At 47.1% G+C, this 18,833-nt stretch overlaps 1 protein-coding gene across 2 annotated transcripts in view; it reads left to right on the top strand.

The window, feature by feature from the left end:
* JAM2 (junctional adhesion molecule 2) overlaps positions 1-18,833 on the top strand; it is a 323,144-nt gene that overhangs the window by 113,439 nt on the left and 190,872 nt on the right. The gene's annotated exons all lie outside the window — the stretch shown is intronic.

Raw genomic sequence — 18,833 nt, 5'->3', positions numbered from 1 at the left:
GAAAAGTTAATAAATTATATAGCTGCACTGTCGAATTTGTCTCATAAGACGTGCTATGTGAAATATATTTCATTGCTGTGCAACACAAAGCACATAGCAAAGGTGCGTATAAATACAACTCATCCCCTCATTCACTGCGTTGTGCGAACAATCCACCGCTGAATACCAACACTGTCGAAGTGATAATAGTTGTCTTTGCAAGGCCCAGATTCCTCTAATGCTGTTTCGGCGACTCTGGACTGAGAGTTTGCCATTGTACATGGCTTTGCACTCGAAAGATCGGCCGAGGTTTGTGCAGGAAAAAACGTGTGAACTGGGCACTCAGTAGTTGCAAGAAATGAGTAGGGGGTATCAATATTTTCTGGGGAGCAGACCTCAGGGCAGAGGTGCCCGGAGCTTATCCTGGATCGTTAGTGCCTTTGAGATGGGAAGCATGTCACAACATAGCTGAGGTCAGAGAGGTTGTGCTGTACTCACGAGGAACAGCCCAGAGAGTACATAACTTTGCATAAACCCGGGCGTGTCAGCATGCTGTGACATGAATCCAGTCAGGGGCGTAGGAGACACAAAATTTCTGGGGGGGACAGGGACAACCTTGAGGTGGGCCTCCTGCACAAAGCTTGCACCCAGAAGGGTTGCTGTGGAGGGGTTGATGGGGGGGGGGGGGGGAGGCGGTCGCTTCCAGTCGAGTCCTGTGAGACCGGCAATTCCCTGTCTGCTGGGCCCTTGGCTGCCTATTAGGCAGCGACAAGCTCTGTGCTGCAGTTCGCCTGTGTAAAGTCCTAAGAGGCCTGTACTGCCTGCTGGGCGCAGAGCTTCCTGCCGATTCCTGTGCTGCCTGCCATGCACTGTGCTGCCTGTTGGGAGCTTTCTTTCTAGTCAGGCTGTGTCAGTCTCTGCCCCCCCCCCCCCCCGCCTGTGAAGGCCAGTAAGGCCTATGATTGCTGCTAGGTCCTTGTCTGACTGTCAAGTGGCAGTCTCTGTGCTGCCCCCTTCCTGTGAACTGCTGTGCTGTCTGACAGGGCCGGCCTTAGTGCTGGTGGCGCCCTGTGCAACATTGTTTGTTGGCACCCCCCAGTGACCACCTCTGCCACGGATTCCCTCACTACTATCCATCACCACTCTCTCTCAGATGCATTTCATTAGTTTTATACCACCACTCATACTGGGAAATATCCCTTACAACGCAATCAATGCAATGCAATGCATTCACCATGCTGCCATTACCACAAATATGGGGCTAGCATGGATGCCTTTACCACACGTCTTTACCACGCATATGCGTGGTTACAGCATAGAGAGCGGTCTAGCTGTCCGGGTGGAACAGGAAGAAGCAGAGGAGAGAGAGGTAAGTAGGGCTGTGGCCGAGTTTAGGGTGGGAGGCCGGGTTCATTTTTAGGACAGGGTAGGGTCGGGGTAGTTTTTAGGACATGGTGGGGTAGGTTTTAGGGTTCTGGGGGGCAGGGGCATCAAGGTAGTTTTTAGCGCAGTTCAGGGTAGGTTTTAGGGTTCAGAGAGGGGGCGGGTAGTTTTTAGGACAGGGCAGGGTTACTTTTAGGGCTCAGGGCGGGGGGGTTAGGGCTCAGGGCAGGGGCAGTTTTAACTGATTGGGCAGGGTGGAGTATGGTATCAGGTGTAAGGGGGCAGGGCGGGGAGAATTTACCACGCATGTTTCTTTACCAAACATTCTTTTACAGCGAAATTCGTTGTAAAGGCATGAGTAGTAAAGACACGGTCGTTGTTGAGACCGCAATGTTAAGGCATGCATTATATACGCATGTGTTGTTCCATCATTCAGCCCTCACACCAGTCTAGGGTGTCAAAGCACTTTACATCACACAGATATTACGCAGAGACAATCATCATATATGTGTAAATCAGTGTATATGAAATGTTACATAAGACAGAGGACGACAAGGTGTAGGTGTCATAGGTCATCCATACTGGTAGCAGGTATAGTTTAAGAGTGGTTTATCTGGAGAAGCGCAAACTCAGAATTTAAAACATAACACCATGGTTGGGGGCTTTCTTTAATAATAAGAATTGATTTGCGCTCAAATTAACTTGTTTTGCAACATTAAGTTAATAAAAAAGTGGGGGGAAATCATAACGCTCTAATCTATACCTTGATGTTTGCATGCAGCTCTTTGATAAGTTCATTGCTCACTGTTCTATATTCAGTTTTAATTTATAAATTGCAGGGGACAAAAAAGGAGCTCTCTGATGTAGGAAGCTGGCCTCGTATGTGGTGAGTACCTATGGTATTATCACCTTATACCAGGTCCAGGTATCCCCTTATTAGTGAGGTGTAGGCAGTGTCTAGAAGCCAGGGCTCTCTAGAGGTAGCTGCGGATGAGCAGCCAAGACTTACCTAGGAGAAATGCAAAGCTCATGCAATACCACTGTAGTCACACAGCACTTACACACATGAAAGAAATACGTGTTATGAAAATAAAGGTTCCTTATTACAGTAACACAAACACGAAAACACTAGATAGGCAATACTCCCAATAGGATGTAAGTAGCACACTATCATGTACAGCAGCAATCAGAAGTTGGCATAAGAAGCAATAGAAAATAGTGAAAAGCAATAGGCAATACTGAAGGCCTAGGGGGGACCAGACCATATACTAAAAAAGTGGAATGCGAAAGCTGGGTCCCCACGCAAGGAAGTGGAATCTGTAGAGGGGAGCTGCAGGAACTAGGAAACCCCAAAGGTAAGTACCAGAGTGCCCTCCAGTGACCAGGAGAAAAGAGTTAAGTTACTGGTTTTTCCCCAACCCACCAAAAGGACTTCAGAGAAGGATATTGCAAAACGCAGGCAAGACTGCAAGAAGCTAGAGGTGGATCCTGGAAGAGGAAGACTTGGAAAAGAAGGGGACCAAGTCCAGTTTACGTAGGAGTGTCCGGTCGTGGCAGGAGCTACTACCCACCCATCTGTGGATGCAGGAGTTGCTCGGCCGGGAGATGAAGACGGTCAGCAGTGCAGCACTGGAGCAGATGAAGCGTTCCTAGGTGATGCAGTCGATGTCCCATGCGGGATGAAGAATTGCAGTCAGTCTGTGGTGTGGAAAACCAACCAGCAAGCCTTGGCAAAGGCAAATGTTGCAGTAGGACAAAAGTGGAGCTGCCGGGGACCAGCAAGGTCCAGGGGGACTTAACCCATGGAGGGGAGTCCCAGGTGACCCTCAGCAAGGCAGAGAGTCTGGAGAAGGAGAGGCAGCCCCCACAGAAGACCTACAGACAAGGAGCCCAGGAGCTGCAGAGAGGCCCACGCAGCACACATGAAGAGAGGTCCCATGTCGCAGGCGAAGCACGTTGAGGGCTGTGCTTCACAGAGAAGAGTGCTGGGGACTGGGGCTACATGGAGCCTGAAGATCCCTTGGAGGAGATAACAACAGGCCTTGGTAGCTGCAAGAGACGCGGTGCATGGGGGTACTGTCCTGCATGGGAAGGCAAGGACCTACCTACTCCAAAGTTGGACAGCTGGTAGAGAGGACCAAGGAGACCACTCCAGACTATCACCCCCTGATGCAGGATCCACGCAGCTCAGGAGCAGAGGAGATCCACGCAGCCGGTCGTTGTTGCAGTTGGTGCCTGCAGATGCAGGTAAGTGACTCCTTCACTCCAAGGAATTTTCCTTCTTTCTTCTCATGCAGACTGGAGACTTGCTGCCCTCAGAGGAAGCACAGCCGGGCTAATGTTGCAGTTGCTGGAAGGAGCCAGAGAAACAATGCTGCAGGGTGAAGTCGCTGCTGGAGCTGCAGATTGTAGGTTCCTGTGAAGTCCAGTTGCGGTTCCAGTGGCCAGAAGTCAAAGTCCTGCTGGAATCTTGCACATTGAATCTGAGGACCCACCCAAGAGGCAAACCCTAAATAGCCCAGAAAGGGGGATTGGTCACCTAGCAGGGTGACCACCTAGGAGGGGGCTGTGACGTCACCTGCCTGACCTGGCCACTCAGATGCTCACAGAGGCCTCTGCCCACCTTGGATTCAAGATGGCAGAATCAAGTGGCCACCTGGAGGAGCTCCAGGCACCACCCCTGGGGTGGTGATGGACAGGGGAGTGGTTACACCCATTTCCATTGTCCAGTTTCGCACCAGAGTAGGGGCTGAGGTCCCTGAACTGTTACAGACTGGTTTATGCAAGGAGGCCCTTCAGAGCATACCATTAGCTTGGCGAGGGTACCCCTCCCAACCCTTGTAACACCTATTTCCAAATGGAGAGGGTGTTGCCTCCCTCTTCCAAAGGAAATCCTTTGTTCTGCCTTCCTGGGCATGAGCTGCTCAAGCAGCAGAAGGAGGGCAGAAATCTGTCTGAGGGGTGGCAGCAGCATGGGCTGCCCGGAAAACCCTAGAAAGCTGATAGGAGCAATGCTGGGGATCCTCTAAGGAGCCCCCAAAGTGCATGGAATCATACAAACAATACTGACAATAGGATTGGGGTATGATTGTGACATGTTTGTTACCAAACATGCCCAGGTTCTGAGTTGCCATTATGTAGCTGGACAGAGGGAGTGACCTATGTCCAGTACACTCGTAAAATGGCGTCCCAGCACTCACGAGATCCAGGAAAATGTAGCTGGAGTTCGTGGGGGCACCTCTGCTCCTCCAGAGGTGCCCTCACACACAGGTACTTGCACCCTGCCCTCTGGCTAGGAGGGCCTGCCATAGAGGTGACTTAGAGTGACCTGGTGCAGTGACCTGAAGTGAAAGGGTGCATGCACCTTTTCACGCAGGCTGCAATGGCAGGCCTCCAGACATGGTTTACATGGGCTCCTATGGGTGGCATAATACATGCTGCAGCCCATGGGGAACCCCTGATCCCCCAATGCCCTGGGTACCATATACTAGGGACTTACAAGGGGCACCAGTACGCCAAATGTGGGGTGTGTGTGGTCCAAACAACCAAATTTAATGGGAGAGAGCACTGGGGTCCTGGTTAGCAGGATCCCAGTGAACACAGTCAAAAGTGGGGTAATCATGCCAAAAAGAGGGTACTTTCCTGCATCTGACAAAAGCAGTAACCCACTGACCTATTCACATTATATAGACTTTGTGATCTGCATGTAGACGTTCTTTGTAGCAGGCATAGTAACCCTGTACGTTATGATGAGTCAAAACTCCGACTAGACAAAACTTCAATCTCTCTTCAGGAAGACCATTAATCACCGGAATTATCTTGAGATTTTTATTGTTGCCTGAAAACTGTTGATGGCAAGGAACACCCAACAGGTGCTTTTAAAGTCAGAATATACTTGCAATCACAGCACCCCCATCCTAAGTCAGCACCCGGTGCAGTGGCACCGGTTGCATCGCCCTAGAGCCGGCCCTGCTGCCTTACCTAGCCCTGTCCATCTCTCAGGCCATCTGGTTCTTCCTGGGACCCGTGCTGTGTGCTAGTCTCTCTGCCATCTATCCAGCAGTGCCAGGCTCTGTACCACCACAGCCTGTGAAGTCCTGCAAAGCCTGTGAGCTGCCCCAGTGCTGGCTTCCATCCACAGGCCATTGGCAGGAAATGAGATTTACAGACAGCCCTTGGCCTTTAGAGCGGGCTTTCACAAATACCAGGAAGGCTGAGGGAGAGACAGGGGACCGAAATGTTGGGGAGGCAGGATGTCAACTTAGGGGACAATAATTAGCCCTGGGGCAGGCAAGCTGGAGACAGAGGAGAGAAGAGAGAGAGGTGACAGAAACGGGTGCCCTAACAAACATTGCTGCACAGGGTGCCACCAGCGCACTAAAGCCTGCCCGGCTTATATCTCACAGTAACTCAACACTGTTTTTAGAAAGGGAGATACTCTGCAACACAGCATTGGATTTAAAAAGAAAGGGAGTTACTTGGCAATACTTTATTTAATTACCCAAACCTCTTTACCTTCTCAAATCTTGCTGCTGTCTTCAGTGTTCGATTTTCAAGGGAAAGGTAGGGCTCAGGAGGGACGGGATGCAGACAGCAATCAACAAAGGGCCTCTCTTCTCCCTTTGTTCTCAGAAGTGCAGACTGCAGGCAGCTGTGGCGGCAAGGTGAGAAGGAATCCCTTGTGTGCTGCAGCACAACAAAAGGGCAGAGGGCAAGTGTCCTGGAGGCAGGTCACAGGTCAAGTGCAGGGCCAGTATAGGTAGCGCTTTCATGTGGCGCTAATGGCCCTGCGAATTACAGAACAGAAGGGAAAATTCTTCTGTCCCCTGGTCCCCCCCAAGCTTGTCCCCCGTGTCCCCCCACTCCAAAATCTGGGGGGGGACATATCCCCCGCGTCCCCCACACTTCCTACGCCCATGAATCCAGTTACAACATGCTCTGAGATTACTACTAGTATACCTAACATAAATCTACTTATAACAGAACTCTTACTGAATAATAACTCCAGTGTGTTACAACATAAGGAACCGCAAGTGTTCGATAAAAAACGCAACAGTTCGCCATCCAAAATCGTATTCTCTTCATGCAAGGGACTGTCTGGCCTACCCCGAATCCTAATAAAATGGGCTATCTGGTGAAGGATGGGTACAAATGGGAGTTTCATCCCAAATTGGGATTCCAGGGTTTTCTGCTGACACATTTCACCAGGTAAAACTTAATGGAATACGTCAGCAGAAAAAAAGTGCAGAATGGGCGGGGACTGCAGAACCAGTGCGGAAACAAGGGGCGGAGTAGTGTTAGTGTGGCAGTATGGCAGTCCATGAATTCCACCCACCCCCAGGGGTCTTGGTTTTCCTGGTGCATTATTCCTGCATCTAAATTCCACAACATCATGAGGGCTCTAGAGGTGTGGAGTTCTTTCACCGACAGCTGCTGACTTAGTCCAGGCTTCAGCTGGAGAATAGTATGTATATAGTTGGGCACACTCCATAAATGCAGATCTGCCCTTCCACTGAATACCGTACCCAGGCAGAGAGCTTTGCCTTGGTAGTCTGCGATTCACCCAAATCTAAACTGCCCTTTGAAGAGCCTTCTTCCCCATAAAAATATTTACAGTTTGTTGCTGCGGTAGATTTGGCAGACCAGTTCTGTTTAGTTTCATGCGAACTTTTGTTGAAGCAGCTCGCAAATTGGAACTCAAGCTGCCTCCTAGTAATATATTATAGGACCGATCCTGTAGGCCATTGTAAACAGAACCATTAAGCAACGAGTGTTATAATAGCGCCAAGTACAAGCCTCCTTATTAAGGCCCTTCCATGAGGGTGCTGCTGGTGACCTGCATGAAACCTGTCCGCATCATTATAGGGAAGAGGTGACTCCGTAGCGAGTGGAAATTTATGATCGATCAACTCCGCTCTCCGTGCTAAAATCTATAATGATCGAACTCAACATTTACTAAGGAGAAATGTGGTGAAAGGAGTATTTTTTAAATTTTATTTTAGTCTTGATAATAGTCGAAAAGTACAAAGAGCCCTTTACATAAGAGTATATGTTCATGCAGTTGCCAGGAAACAGATGTCATTTTCAAGCTCCAGAAATTGTGGGTTAATACAGTATAACCCGTATAGTAACTTCAGCGGAAGCAGAAATGGACATCTTTCCGCTCTCCCACTGCGGTTTTGCATTCCTTGTATCGCATGTCTTTTTTCCCCATCAATTCTCAAAGCACAGTCTTAATATATTGATATTTTCTTTATATAGTCATATGTGGCCATGCATCCAGAAATGTGAGCCACCTCAGTGTTGCATTTGAGGAATATGCAATGAGCCCTTGGCAGTGCAGGTGGGAATCCGCTGTCCGTTCACCAGTCCTTTTCCTGCAGCAGTCTTGAACAGATCCTTAGTGCTTCTCAGCAGTATTATCAGCTTTTCATAGCAACAGGTCGCCTCAGCATCCCTTGCTACCCTGCGAAGCTCAGGCCTTGTTTTCATTTGACGGACACATAAAGCTGATTTCACCCATTTGCACTACAAGCTTCCTCCGAATCTGCTACCGTATTCCCTTTTATGTCACTAGATACCAAAGAGCTAAGAGGCCCTTTACAAAAATGCCCACATAAATTAATTTAACCAAACTCTCAGATTCTGAAATTTGCACCCACAGGTTTACTGCCTCGCATATGTGTAGATTTGTGAATGGCAGGTACTTGGGAAAATGTAAAATAGTATACCTGAATACCTTATGTGAACTCCTGTTTGTATTAGACAGGAGGTCGACCGTGCGTGCAAATATGTCTTCGCATTTGTGAAGTTACATTGTCTTTTTTCCCCCACCTTAATCAAGTCCTTCCTGTGCTCCCTGACGAAGTTTAGAATGCATTTCCACCATGGAAACAGATTTACTTCCGCCAATGACTCGAGTAAATCTCTTGCCATTTGTGAGATAAGAATTGGTTGAGAAGAGGTTTCTAAATAGTGTTCCCACGTGCTATCCATTTGCAAGTGCAATTTCACTTTTTTGAATTCCTTATATTGGTAAATCAAGGCATTTGCGCATGTAAACTGAACGGCTGATGCCTTTGTGAATGGAGTTCTCAGCGCTCTAACTTTTATACAGCCTGGTAGGATGAAACTCTGAGTCACAAAGTTACGAACAATAAAAGCTACAGTCAATAGTAAAAAATAGAATTCAAATGTCGGAAGAATAAAAATTAATTTCTAACATACTTATCTCTATTAATTTATGTCTAAGCATGTGAAAAAAAATCTCAAAGTTTATAATCCTATTCAGTTTAACCTATAACTAATACCAGTAGAGGAAGACATTGGTATAAGCAAACACTTCTGAGGAGCAGGAATTAGCCTGCATTGGCAAAGCCAGTAGGTCTCGCCTTTTTGACCCACCCGGTTTGAAAGGAATTTTTCCTGATACAGCACACCATCGAGCAAAAACAAAAAATATATATATAACGTGATGACATGTCTGCAAAATGGACGTCACGATGCAATAGCAACTCAGCAATGACTGTGTGCAATCACCACTAGTTTGGGTAGATGTCGTATATATGTGTTTCAAAATGGCAGCGGTGTCACTTGGAGCAGTAAATGAAAAATACATTAATTTAGACTTGCTCGAAAGTACTTTAGGAAGACTAAGTAGCTTGGGATCAAACGACAGCTTCTGAGCTGACTAAATAAAAGGACCACACCCCTCGCGGATTTTTGTTTTATTTTTTTGAAACCACAACAGATCTGTAGAGGAGCAACAGAGGAGCACGTGAGGGGAGCTGATGAGGGCGACGTGAACACAAGAAGAAACGGAGGAGAGTTAAATAATAAAAACATGAATAAAAAGTAAAGTTGAGGAAAACAGGAAAACAGCTAAAGCAGGGAGTTCACGGAGGTTTTCAGGGAGAAGCAGCACATGAAGGGGAGAACAAGGAAACACGTGCTTTCTTGGAGTGCTGAAAGCAAAATAAAACCTCATCCTGTGCCCCTTATGTCAAGAATTACGTCTAATATGCATTTGTAGGCAATTTGCATGGGGTACCCCAAATGCCCAAAATTACTTCCAGTAATCCAGAGTCAGCAGCACACTTGCAAGAGTAACACACACTCTGTGAGAAAGTAGCCTCTTTCTAGCATGGTTACCCCCATTTTTGGCCTGTTTGTCAGTGTGTTTTTAGCTCCAGGACCACAGTTCTCATAGTTTGTGGCTTTTGTGTGTTGTCCGTATACTTGACTCTGTCACTTGAGTTCTGCTAACCAGAAATCCAGTCCTTATGCTCTGTGTACCAAATTTGTCCCTATAGTTTAGTGTCTCCATATTCCAATTCTAATTGGCACACTGGACCCCCTTTATAAGTCCCTAGTATATGGTACCTAAGTACCCAGGGGATTGGGGTTCCAGGCGATCCTTAAGGGCTGCAGTATTTTTTTTTACACCCATAAGGAGCTCATACAAACCTTTCTTCTTGACTCCCACTGCAGCCTGAGTGAAATAGTGCACACACTATACACAGCCATTTTTCACTGCACCAGGTAACTTATAAGTCACCTATATGTCCAACCTTCATTTACTGAAGGCTAGATGCAAAATTACTGTGCGTGAGGGCACCCTTGCACTAGCAAAGGTGCCCCCATGTTGTCCAGGGCCAATTCCCCGGATTTCGTGAGTGCGTGGATGCTATTATAAGCGTGCACTACATATGTGTCAATACCTATATGTAGCTTCACAGTGGTAACTCTGAATATGGCCATGTGGGGTGTCTAAGATTGTGAAATTGAACCCCCAGTCCAAATCTGGTATTTGGGGGGGGGCAATTGCATGCACCCTGGGGGCTCCACCATGGACCCCCAGTACTGTCAAACCAGCTCTGAGGTTTCCACTGCAGCCCCACCTGCTGCCACCTCAGACAGGTTTCTGCCCTCCTGGGGATTGAGCAGCTCAATCCCAGGAAGGCAGAACAATGCATTCCCTTTAGGAAAGGGGTGTTACACCATCTCCCATTGGAAATAGGTGTTAAAGGCATGGAAGTGGTATCCTCCCAGAGCCTCTGGAAATGCTTTGAAGGGCACAAACAGTGCATTCCTTGCATAATCCAGTCTACACTGGTTCAGGAACCCACAGTCCCTGCTCTGGTGCGAATCTGGACAAAGGAAAGGGGAGTGACCACTCCCCTATCCATCCCCACCCCAGGGGTGGTACCCAGAGCTCCTCCAGAGTGTCCCTGGCATTAGCCATCTTGAATTCCAAGGTATGGGAACCCTCTGGGAGCATCTGAGTGGCCAGTGCCAGCAGGTGATGTCAGAGTCCCCTCCTGATAGGTGCTTAGCTGGGTAGGTAGCCAATCCCCCTCTCAGGGCTATTTAGGGTCTCTCCTCTGGGTGTTTCCTCAGATTCGGTTTGGAAGATTCCTCCAGGACTGCTCTGCATCCTCTGCTTCAGCTTCTGACCATCGGATCAACCGCAGACTGCTCCAGGAACCACTGTAACTGCAACAGAGTATCCAGGAAGAGTCCTGTAACCTGCAACTTCAGCTCGAACCATTTCAACAGTTTCCAAGGTGTGTACATCCTGAGTACCGCCAGTCTTCACCCTGCACCAATAGAACCAAAGTAATCTCCATGGAGTGACTAAGTCACTTCCCTGCTTCAGCAGGCACCTCTCTGCAATGACAACCAGTACTCTGGGACTCCTCTCCTGTCGACGAGTGTGATCCCTGGAACACAGGTGGTGGATCGAAGTGACCCTGACTGTCCAAAGGTCCAGCTGTCCAAATTTGGTGGAGGTAAGAGCTTGCCTTCCCGTGCAGCGACAGTACCCCTGTGCTCCACGTTTTCTGCAGCTCCTTGGGCTTCCGTGCCCTTTTTCCAAAAGTTCTTCATGCACACTGTAGCCCAGGTCCCCAGCACGCCATCCTGTGATGCATGGCTCTGAGTTGTTCTCCGCCGGCGTGGGATCCTCCTGTTTAGTGCTGCGATGACCGCTCTTTGCAACTCCTTTGTCCTCATGTCCTGGGACTCTCGTGGGTGCTGCCTGGTCCTCTGAGGGCTCTCTGAAGTGCGGAGTGCCCCCTCGGTCTCCTCAGTCTGAGTTGAGCCCTCAGGTCCCTCCTGGGTCCGGGCAGCTCCTCTTTGACGCAAACTGCATACTTGCGTGAACCAAAGCTTGTTGGCTGAATCCAGCAACGCAAACAGCCTGCATCCAACAAATCGACGTGGGGCATCTCTTGCACCAAGCAGGAACCCGCAGGTATCTTCTTTGGTGCATTTCTGTACTTTTCTTCCAATCGGAGAATCCACTTTTGCACCTTATTCCAGGTGGGCAGGGGCTCCTGTTCTTCCTGGACTCTTCTTCGACTTCTGGACTTGCTCTCCTCTCTCCACAGGCCTTCAGTTCCAGGAATCCATCATTGGTTGCTTTCAGTCTTGCTTGGTACTTGCATAATTCCTCATCACAACTTGTAGTGTGTTCTGAGGAAACTTGCTGTACTTTACTCCTGCTTTCCTGGGCTCTGGGATGGGGTACTTTACTTACCTTTGGTGTTCTCTTACACTCCCAGCGCCCCTCTACACACTACACTTGCCTAGGGGGGAATTCAACATTCGTATTCCACTATTTTAGTATATGGTTTGTGTTGCCCCTAAGCCCATTTCAACCTATTGTATTTTTCAGTGTTTGCACCATTTTACAACAGTTTACTTACTTGGTTTTGGTTACTAGTGTATATATTGTGTATAATACTTACCTCCAGAAGGAGTATTGCCTTCAAGATATTTTTAGACTTGCATCACTAAAATAAAGTACCTTTATTTTTGGTAACACTGAGTATTGTCTTTTATTGTGTATAAGTACTGTGTAACTATAGTGGTATTGCAAAAGCTTTGCGTGTCTCCTAGTTCAGCCTTGGCTGCTCTGCTACAACAACCCCTAGACAGCCTAAGCTGCTAGGCACTGCCTACATTTCACTAATAAGGGATAACTGAACCTGGTATAAGGTGTAAGCACTATAAACCAGCCCTACGCCCCCCCCCCCCACACACACACACACACATACTCTCACACTCACTCACTCTCTCACACACACACACACACACACACACACACACACACACACACTCTTTCTCTCCTTCCTTTCTTCCTTCCTTCCTGGTCATTTACATGCATTCACTCACGATCATTCACTCTCACTCATTCATTTTCTCATTTGCACATCCTTGCTTTTACTTCGTTTCACCACTTCACTCATTCTCAATCCTTACTACTCGCTCCCTTTCTTACTCATACTTAATTCGACTCTCCTTTAATCTCTTCTCTCACACTATCATAGTAAATGAGATTCAGAAGAAGTGTAAGACTCGCTCTGATTCACATTTATTCTCACAGTTACACTCACTGTCACTTCTAATTTACCTGCTCACTCACACACAATCACACATAAACACACATTCTTTCATCTGCACCTGCACACACAGATGTAGTATCTGAAAGATTTTCTTTCCACTTGCCAGTCCACTTCATCTCTACATCTGCCTGTGCTGAATGAAACCTTGTGACACGTTACAGCTCCCTTACACATCAGGCACTGTGGCAAGAAAGTAAAAGCCTATTACAGTGGTTTTGAGCTGGAACCTATCCAACCAATGGTTTCTGTGCTTGATGGTGAATTAAGGGTGCTACAAGTTGAAAGTGGCCAGGGTGATTGTGAGGTACTGAATTGTATTCATAGATTACTGTTTGATTGGTAGAAGGTGGGTGGGGGTCAGAGGATGCGTTTGTGCAGACACGTATAATTTCCTTGGACTTTCCAGTTGTTTGTGCTTGGTTAATTGTTGGTCTCGAGGGCCTTGTTTTTTGGCTTAAACTGCAAAATCATTAAAATATGTTTAAAAAAAAAAAAAGAAAGTAAAAGCTTGAGGCCGGCACAGTGATGACCAGGCTTTAGTTTCCATCTTCTTGTTTTTTCTCCTCACCCTCTCCAATATGGTCCAAGGTTGGGGTCAGTAAGGCTCCAGGCCCCACTTTCAGAGTAAAATATTAGTCCCACCTATCTTGCTATGAAGGTGTGAGGGGGCAAGATTGACAGAGAGCCCTGGGCACTACAGAGCTTAAGCCTAAGGAACTCAGCTATCTGTATGGGTGACACAGCAGCCTGATACAGATGGAGAGGCCCTAATGCCAGGCCACTAAGGGCAGTGATGGGACATTGCCAGCCCTAGACAATCTGGCTGGTGGCAGAGGTGTCTTACACCTGCAATAACAGACATGTCAGTGTCTCTGGCTGCTGCCCAGTATCAGCATTTTTTAAATTATACCAATAGTGCATGCTAGTCTATTATTCACTATTGGTTAAAAAAAAGTCCGGAAAAAAGGAGGGTGTAGAACCGATGCCCAGAAGGGCAAACCCCATCTCTTTGCAGTAACCTTAACCACTAAGCATAGAAATGTACATTGATTCCGGATTTCCTTTCTCTCTAACTGTAAAATATATTTTCAGGAGGGGCATGTTCCACACACTCTCCCTGTAGTAGTTACTAGACCTTATGTAAACAGAAAAAATGAGCTTTCAGGAGTACCACAGAGAGGGAATGTGATTCCCCTCATAAGTTGATTACCCGAAGTTCAGATTTTGATTGGATAGAAGTTGTGTGCTTCTGCTGAAAGTGAGTGCTTATATTTCAGTATGTGTCTTGTGGGAAGGCTTATGCTCACCCCAGCAGCACTGATTTGGTTATAGTGACACGCCATTGATCAAGGCTATAGGCCTCAACTATCTATTCTGAAAAGTTACAGCAAAAGCAGTAGGCCCGACTCATTCGTTTTGGAAAGATAGGTCTTTAAGGGTGGATTGCAATCACATTGTGTTAAAAGTTGTGGGTAGACAGGTGATATTTGTAAGGAATCTTACAGATTACATACGAGGAAAGGGGTTTGGTTACCCCTTGTGACAATTCATAGGGGTGGAATAATTGTACTTTCAAAAATGGCATGACAATGCTTCTGAAAGCGTGGTACATTTTTGTCAACTTTTTCAATTTTGTAAATTGAGGATTACTGAGTTGGGCTTTGGTTCCATCCAAACAGTGGCCCTTCTCGAGTACAGATTTTGCTTTGGCAGAACTTGAGTGCTTTATTTGCAAGGATGTGCTTGTATTGCACATACTGAGGTAAAGCTTATGCTGAACACTACAAAGCTCCGCTGGTTATGGTGCCATTAATTAAGACTAAGTCTGAGCTGTTTATTATGAAAAGTTAGGACAAAGGAAGTAGGCCTGACTTTTATTTAAAAAATCAGCTGTGAAAACCACTAGGCTTTAAGGATAGATTGTCATTACATTGGGTGTACATTTGCATACTGTTTTTTTTCTTGTTGCAGGAAGCCCCCAGTGAAAATCCCTAGCTCATGGAAGATTTGCACTGAGAATTCTTGGTATGCCATTTTAGAAAGCTTAGTTTAGCGTTTCGCCAATTAAAATTTAAGTGGAAAAGTTTGTGCAGAATACAGTTAGCCTGAGTTGGCTTTGGTGAGAAGCAAGTGCTAAGTGCTATACGCCTGATTTATTTATTAAGAGGTTGCGCCAGAGGTCTAATCTCTTTATTATGAAAGCATACAACAAAAGTTGGAGGCATGGCTTACATATTATGAAAATAAGGTTATGGCCAATAGACATATAAGTGTGGATTCTTATTACTGTGTTGAAGCCTATAAACAGCTATTGCTCTGTATGGATTCTCACAGATCACTGTAGTAGGAAAGGGTTTAGTGCTGGTTCCACCTCTGGGTTCCCTCTCTCAGAAACCCTACAAGTACAAGATTTTCACTTTGATAATCCTTTTAAAGCCTCAACATCTTTTGTGTATATGTATGTAATTTTCTGACCCTATGCCTCAGGGTTACCTTGTGAGTATGCTTATGCAGTACTCTGTAGTCTTGAGTTGGTTATGGTGACAAGCCAGTGATTAAGCCTAATTGGTTCTTCTGAAAAACGTATCGCTGATGCCAAAGGTCAAATGTGTTTATTATTAGAACATTGGAAGTTGGCAGCTCCATTGAAAACAATGGAGTGCTGCGGGCTTTTACTGGCCGGTAAAAGCCCGCAGCGCCAACATTCCAATGGGCTTTGTTCACAGCAGCAGCTGTGAACAAAGCCTCACGGAGCCAGAGGGGATTCTAATCCCCTCGGGCTCCGTGAGCAATTTGTTTTTTTTAAGAGAACATTCTGCCCTGAGTGGCAGAATGTTCTAATAGCCTTAGAACCCGCCATAGCGGGCTCTACCGGCTATTAAAGGCCCTTTCCCTTGTTAAATGCCCTCGCCTTCGGCTCGGGCATTTAACTCGGTAGCGGGCCTTTAATAGCCGGTAGAGCCCGCTAAGGCGGGTTCTAAGGCTATATTAGAATATTGAAATGTTGGGAGCTTCACTGGAGACAATGGAGTGCTCTGGGCTTTTACTGGCTGGTAAAAGCCTGGAGCGTCAACATTCCAATGTTTTGTTCACAGCAACAGCTCAGAACCAATATGTAAAGCACTTGCACATAACACACAGTAACCCAGTGAAAACTCTACAAAAGGACACCACACCAGGTTAAAAAAAATAGCCAATATTTATCTGTGTAAAATAAGACCAAAACGATAAAAATTCTAAATACAGTGCTAAAGATATGAATTTTGGAAGATTTAACTTAAAAATACCGTTCCTTGAAGTCGATAGCTCTACCTGGGGCTATCATGGCATCATGATCAACAAAACCAACAGTTCCGGCCGGCCGCGGCATGGTGGGCCAGCTGCAGTGTCGGGAAGACCTGCAAGCAGTACCTTTGGAATTGCAGGGCGTCCTGATCCTCATGGTGAGCTCCGGAGAGCGGCTTCACTGGTGTTGCGGTTTCTGTTCTGGAGTCAGTGCGGGAGTCATCGGGCCCTTGATGTCACACGCATTGCAGATCGAAATCCGGGCTGATGGAGTCAGGAGTGCTGGCGTGGATGGCGTCGGGCCTGCGGTGCCAAGTGGTATAAATGCGATGTAATGTGCCCACTGGTCACGGTGCAGGTAGCGGCTCGGTGATGGCGTCCTGCTGCGTCAGTGAGACCAGGGCTGCGGTGTGAAGCAGGGTGGTGCGACGTGCGGTGTCACCGGGTCACAGTGCAGACAGCGTCGTTGCTGAAATGCTGTTGTTGGTAGGCACAAGCCGGTTGTGCGGGACGGTGCTTCGTGAACCTCACAAGCGGTGTCCTCAGGCCACGGTGCAGGCAGAGATACCTGGTTATGACAATGGAGTCGATGGTGCTGGTGGAACGGGGCTGCTGTGCCTCACAAGCGGTATCCTCAGGCCACGGTGCAGGCAGCGGTGCCGGTGTCAGCAGGAGTGTCGTTGTCTGGGTTGCCCAGGCTGTGGTGTGAGCAAGCGATGCCGAGTGCGGGGCCCACAGGTCCCGTTGCGAGCAGCGGCTTGGTGAAGTCATCCAATTACATCGTTGTGAGACCAGGGTCGCGGTGCGAAGCAGGGTAGTTCGACATCAGCAGATCACGGTAAAGGCCAGTGGTGTAGTTGGTGGCATTGCAGTGGTTTCTCCTCTTGAACAGCACAAAACACACAGTTCCCAGTGCTGCAGGTTGAGGAAACTGATTTCTTTGGTGTCCCTGAGACTTCCAACAGCAACACAGCCAAAGGACAGTACTCCTCCTCTAGCTCTTCAGCTCTTCTCCTGGGCAGAGGCCCCTCTTGATTCCAGAAAGATTCTAAAAGTCTGGGGTTTCGGGTCCAATACTTCTACCCCTTTCTGCCTTTGAAGTTGGCAAACTTCATAGCAAAGTCTAAGGTGTTTGTAAGATCTTTCCTTGTCCAGGCCAGGCCCCAGAGACACACCAGGGGGTTGGAGACTGCATTGTGTGAGGGCAGGCACAGTCCTTTCAGGTGTAAGTGACCGCTCCTCCCTCCACTCTAGCTCATCGGGATATGCAGGCTACACCCCAGCTCCCTTTGTGTCACTGTCTAGAGGAGAGGTGTAACCAGCCCAAGTGTCAAACTGACCCAGATGGGGAATCCATAAACAGACAGAGTCACAGAATGGTTTAAGCAAGAAAATGCCTACTTTCAGAAAGTGGCATTTTCAAACTCTCAATTTAAAAACCAACTTAAACAAAATATGTATTTTTAAATTGTGAGTTCAGAGACCCTAAACTCCATATTTCTCTCTGCCCTCAAAGGGAATCTGCGCTTTAAAGTTATTTAAAGGCAGCCACCCCCATGTTAACCTATGAGGGAGATAGGCCTTGCAACAGTGAAACCTGAATTTGGTAGCATTTCACTGTTAGGACATGTAAAACACACCAGTGCATGTCCTACCTTTTAAATACATGGCACCCTGCCCATGGGGCTACCTAGGTCCTACATTAGGGGGCCTTACATGTACCAGAAGGGAAGTTTTGGGCCTGGCAAGTGGGTACAGTTGCCAGGTCAAAATGGCAGTTTAAAACTGCTCACACAGACACTGCAGTGGCAGGTATGAGACATGTTCACAAGGCTACCCATGTGGGTGGCACAACCAGTGCTGAAGACCCACTAGTAGCATTTAATTTACTGGCCCTGGGCACCTCTAGTGCACTGGACTAGGGACTTAGCAGTAAATCAAATAGGCCAATCATGGATAAACCAATCAACATTATAGTTTATATAGGGAGCATATGCACATTAGGACTGATTACCAGTGGTAAAGTGCGCAGAGACAATAAACCAGCAAAAACAGACCTGAAAAAATAGGAGGAAGAAGGCAAACAGTTTGGGGGTAACCCTGCAAAAAGGGCCATTTCTAACAGACACCAAACTGTGAACACATGCACTTTGTAGCAGAAAGCACGCAAGCAAAGAAAGTTGTGTAGCCTCCCCTGACTCTGTGAGCACCCCAGGATTTAGGTTTGATATTCTCTTTGTGCATTACAGTAGCCTCTGCCTAAGACTCAAACGTCCCACCAATGCATTCAGTGCCCGAGTAATTTAAGATCCGCCCTTCATACCTTCTACCCGAGTCTGAGATTTTGTACACTCTCCATACGGCTGTCTCACAGGTGTTTGTGACTGCTTGTCCTCTTTCTGACACATAGACACACAACTCCCCTCTGCAATCGAATCCTACCTAATCTCTGTAAGGTCTCAGTTTAGTGCCTTCAGAGCCGAATTGAATGCGTAAGACCACATATGTTAAAATAAAATAACAGAATATCCTTAGTTCACAATCTGTACGTGTGCAACAACCTTCAATATCTCGTTGTAAGGCACTCGCCCAGCAGACAAGTGACCACACAAGGCATGTAGACATCACCTAAGACATACATCTAATATTGTTTATCAAGGGGTTTTACTGAACAGATTTGTTGTAAATTAACTTCGACCTGCAAAGGCCTGCTAAGAGCTATACACAGATCACTGAAATGTTTATTTTAACCGAAGGAAAACTAATATTAATATAAAC

Source organism: Pleurodeles waltl, chromosome 8 (assembly GCF_031143425.1).
Source record: "Pleurodeles waltl isolate 20211129_DDA chromosome 8, aPleWal1.hap1.20221129, whole genome shotgun sequence".
Classification (NCBI taxonomy): Eukaryota; Metazoa; Chordata; class Amphibia; order Caudata; family Salamandridae; genus Pleurodeles; species Pleurodeles waltl.
The sequence above is the reverse complement of the archived record's forward strand: the minus strand, read 5'-3'. Positions and strand labels throughout refer to the sequence as shown.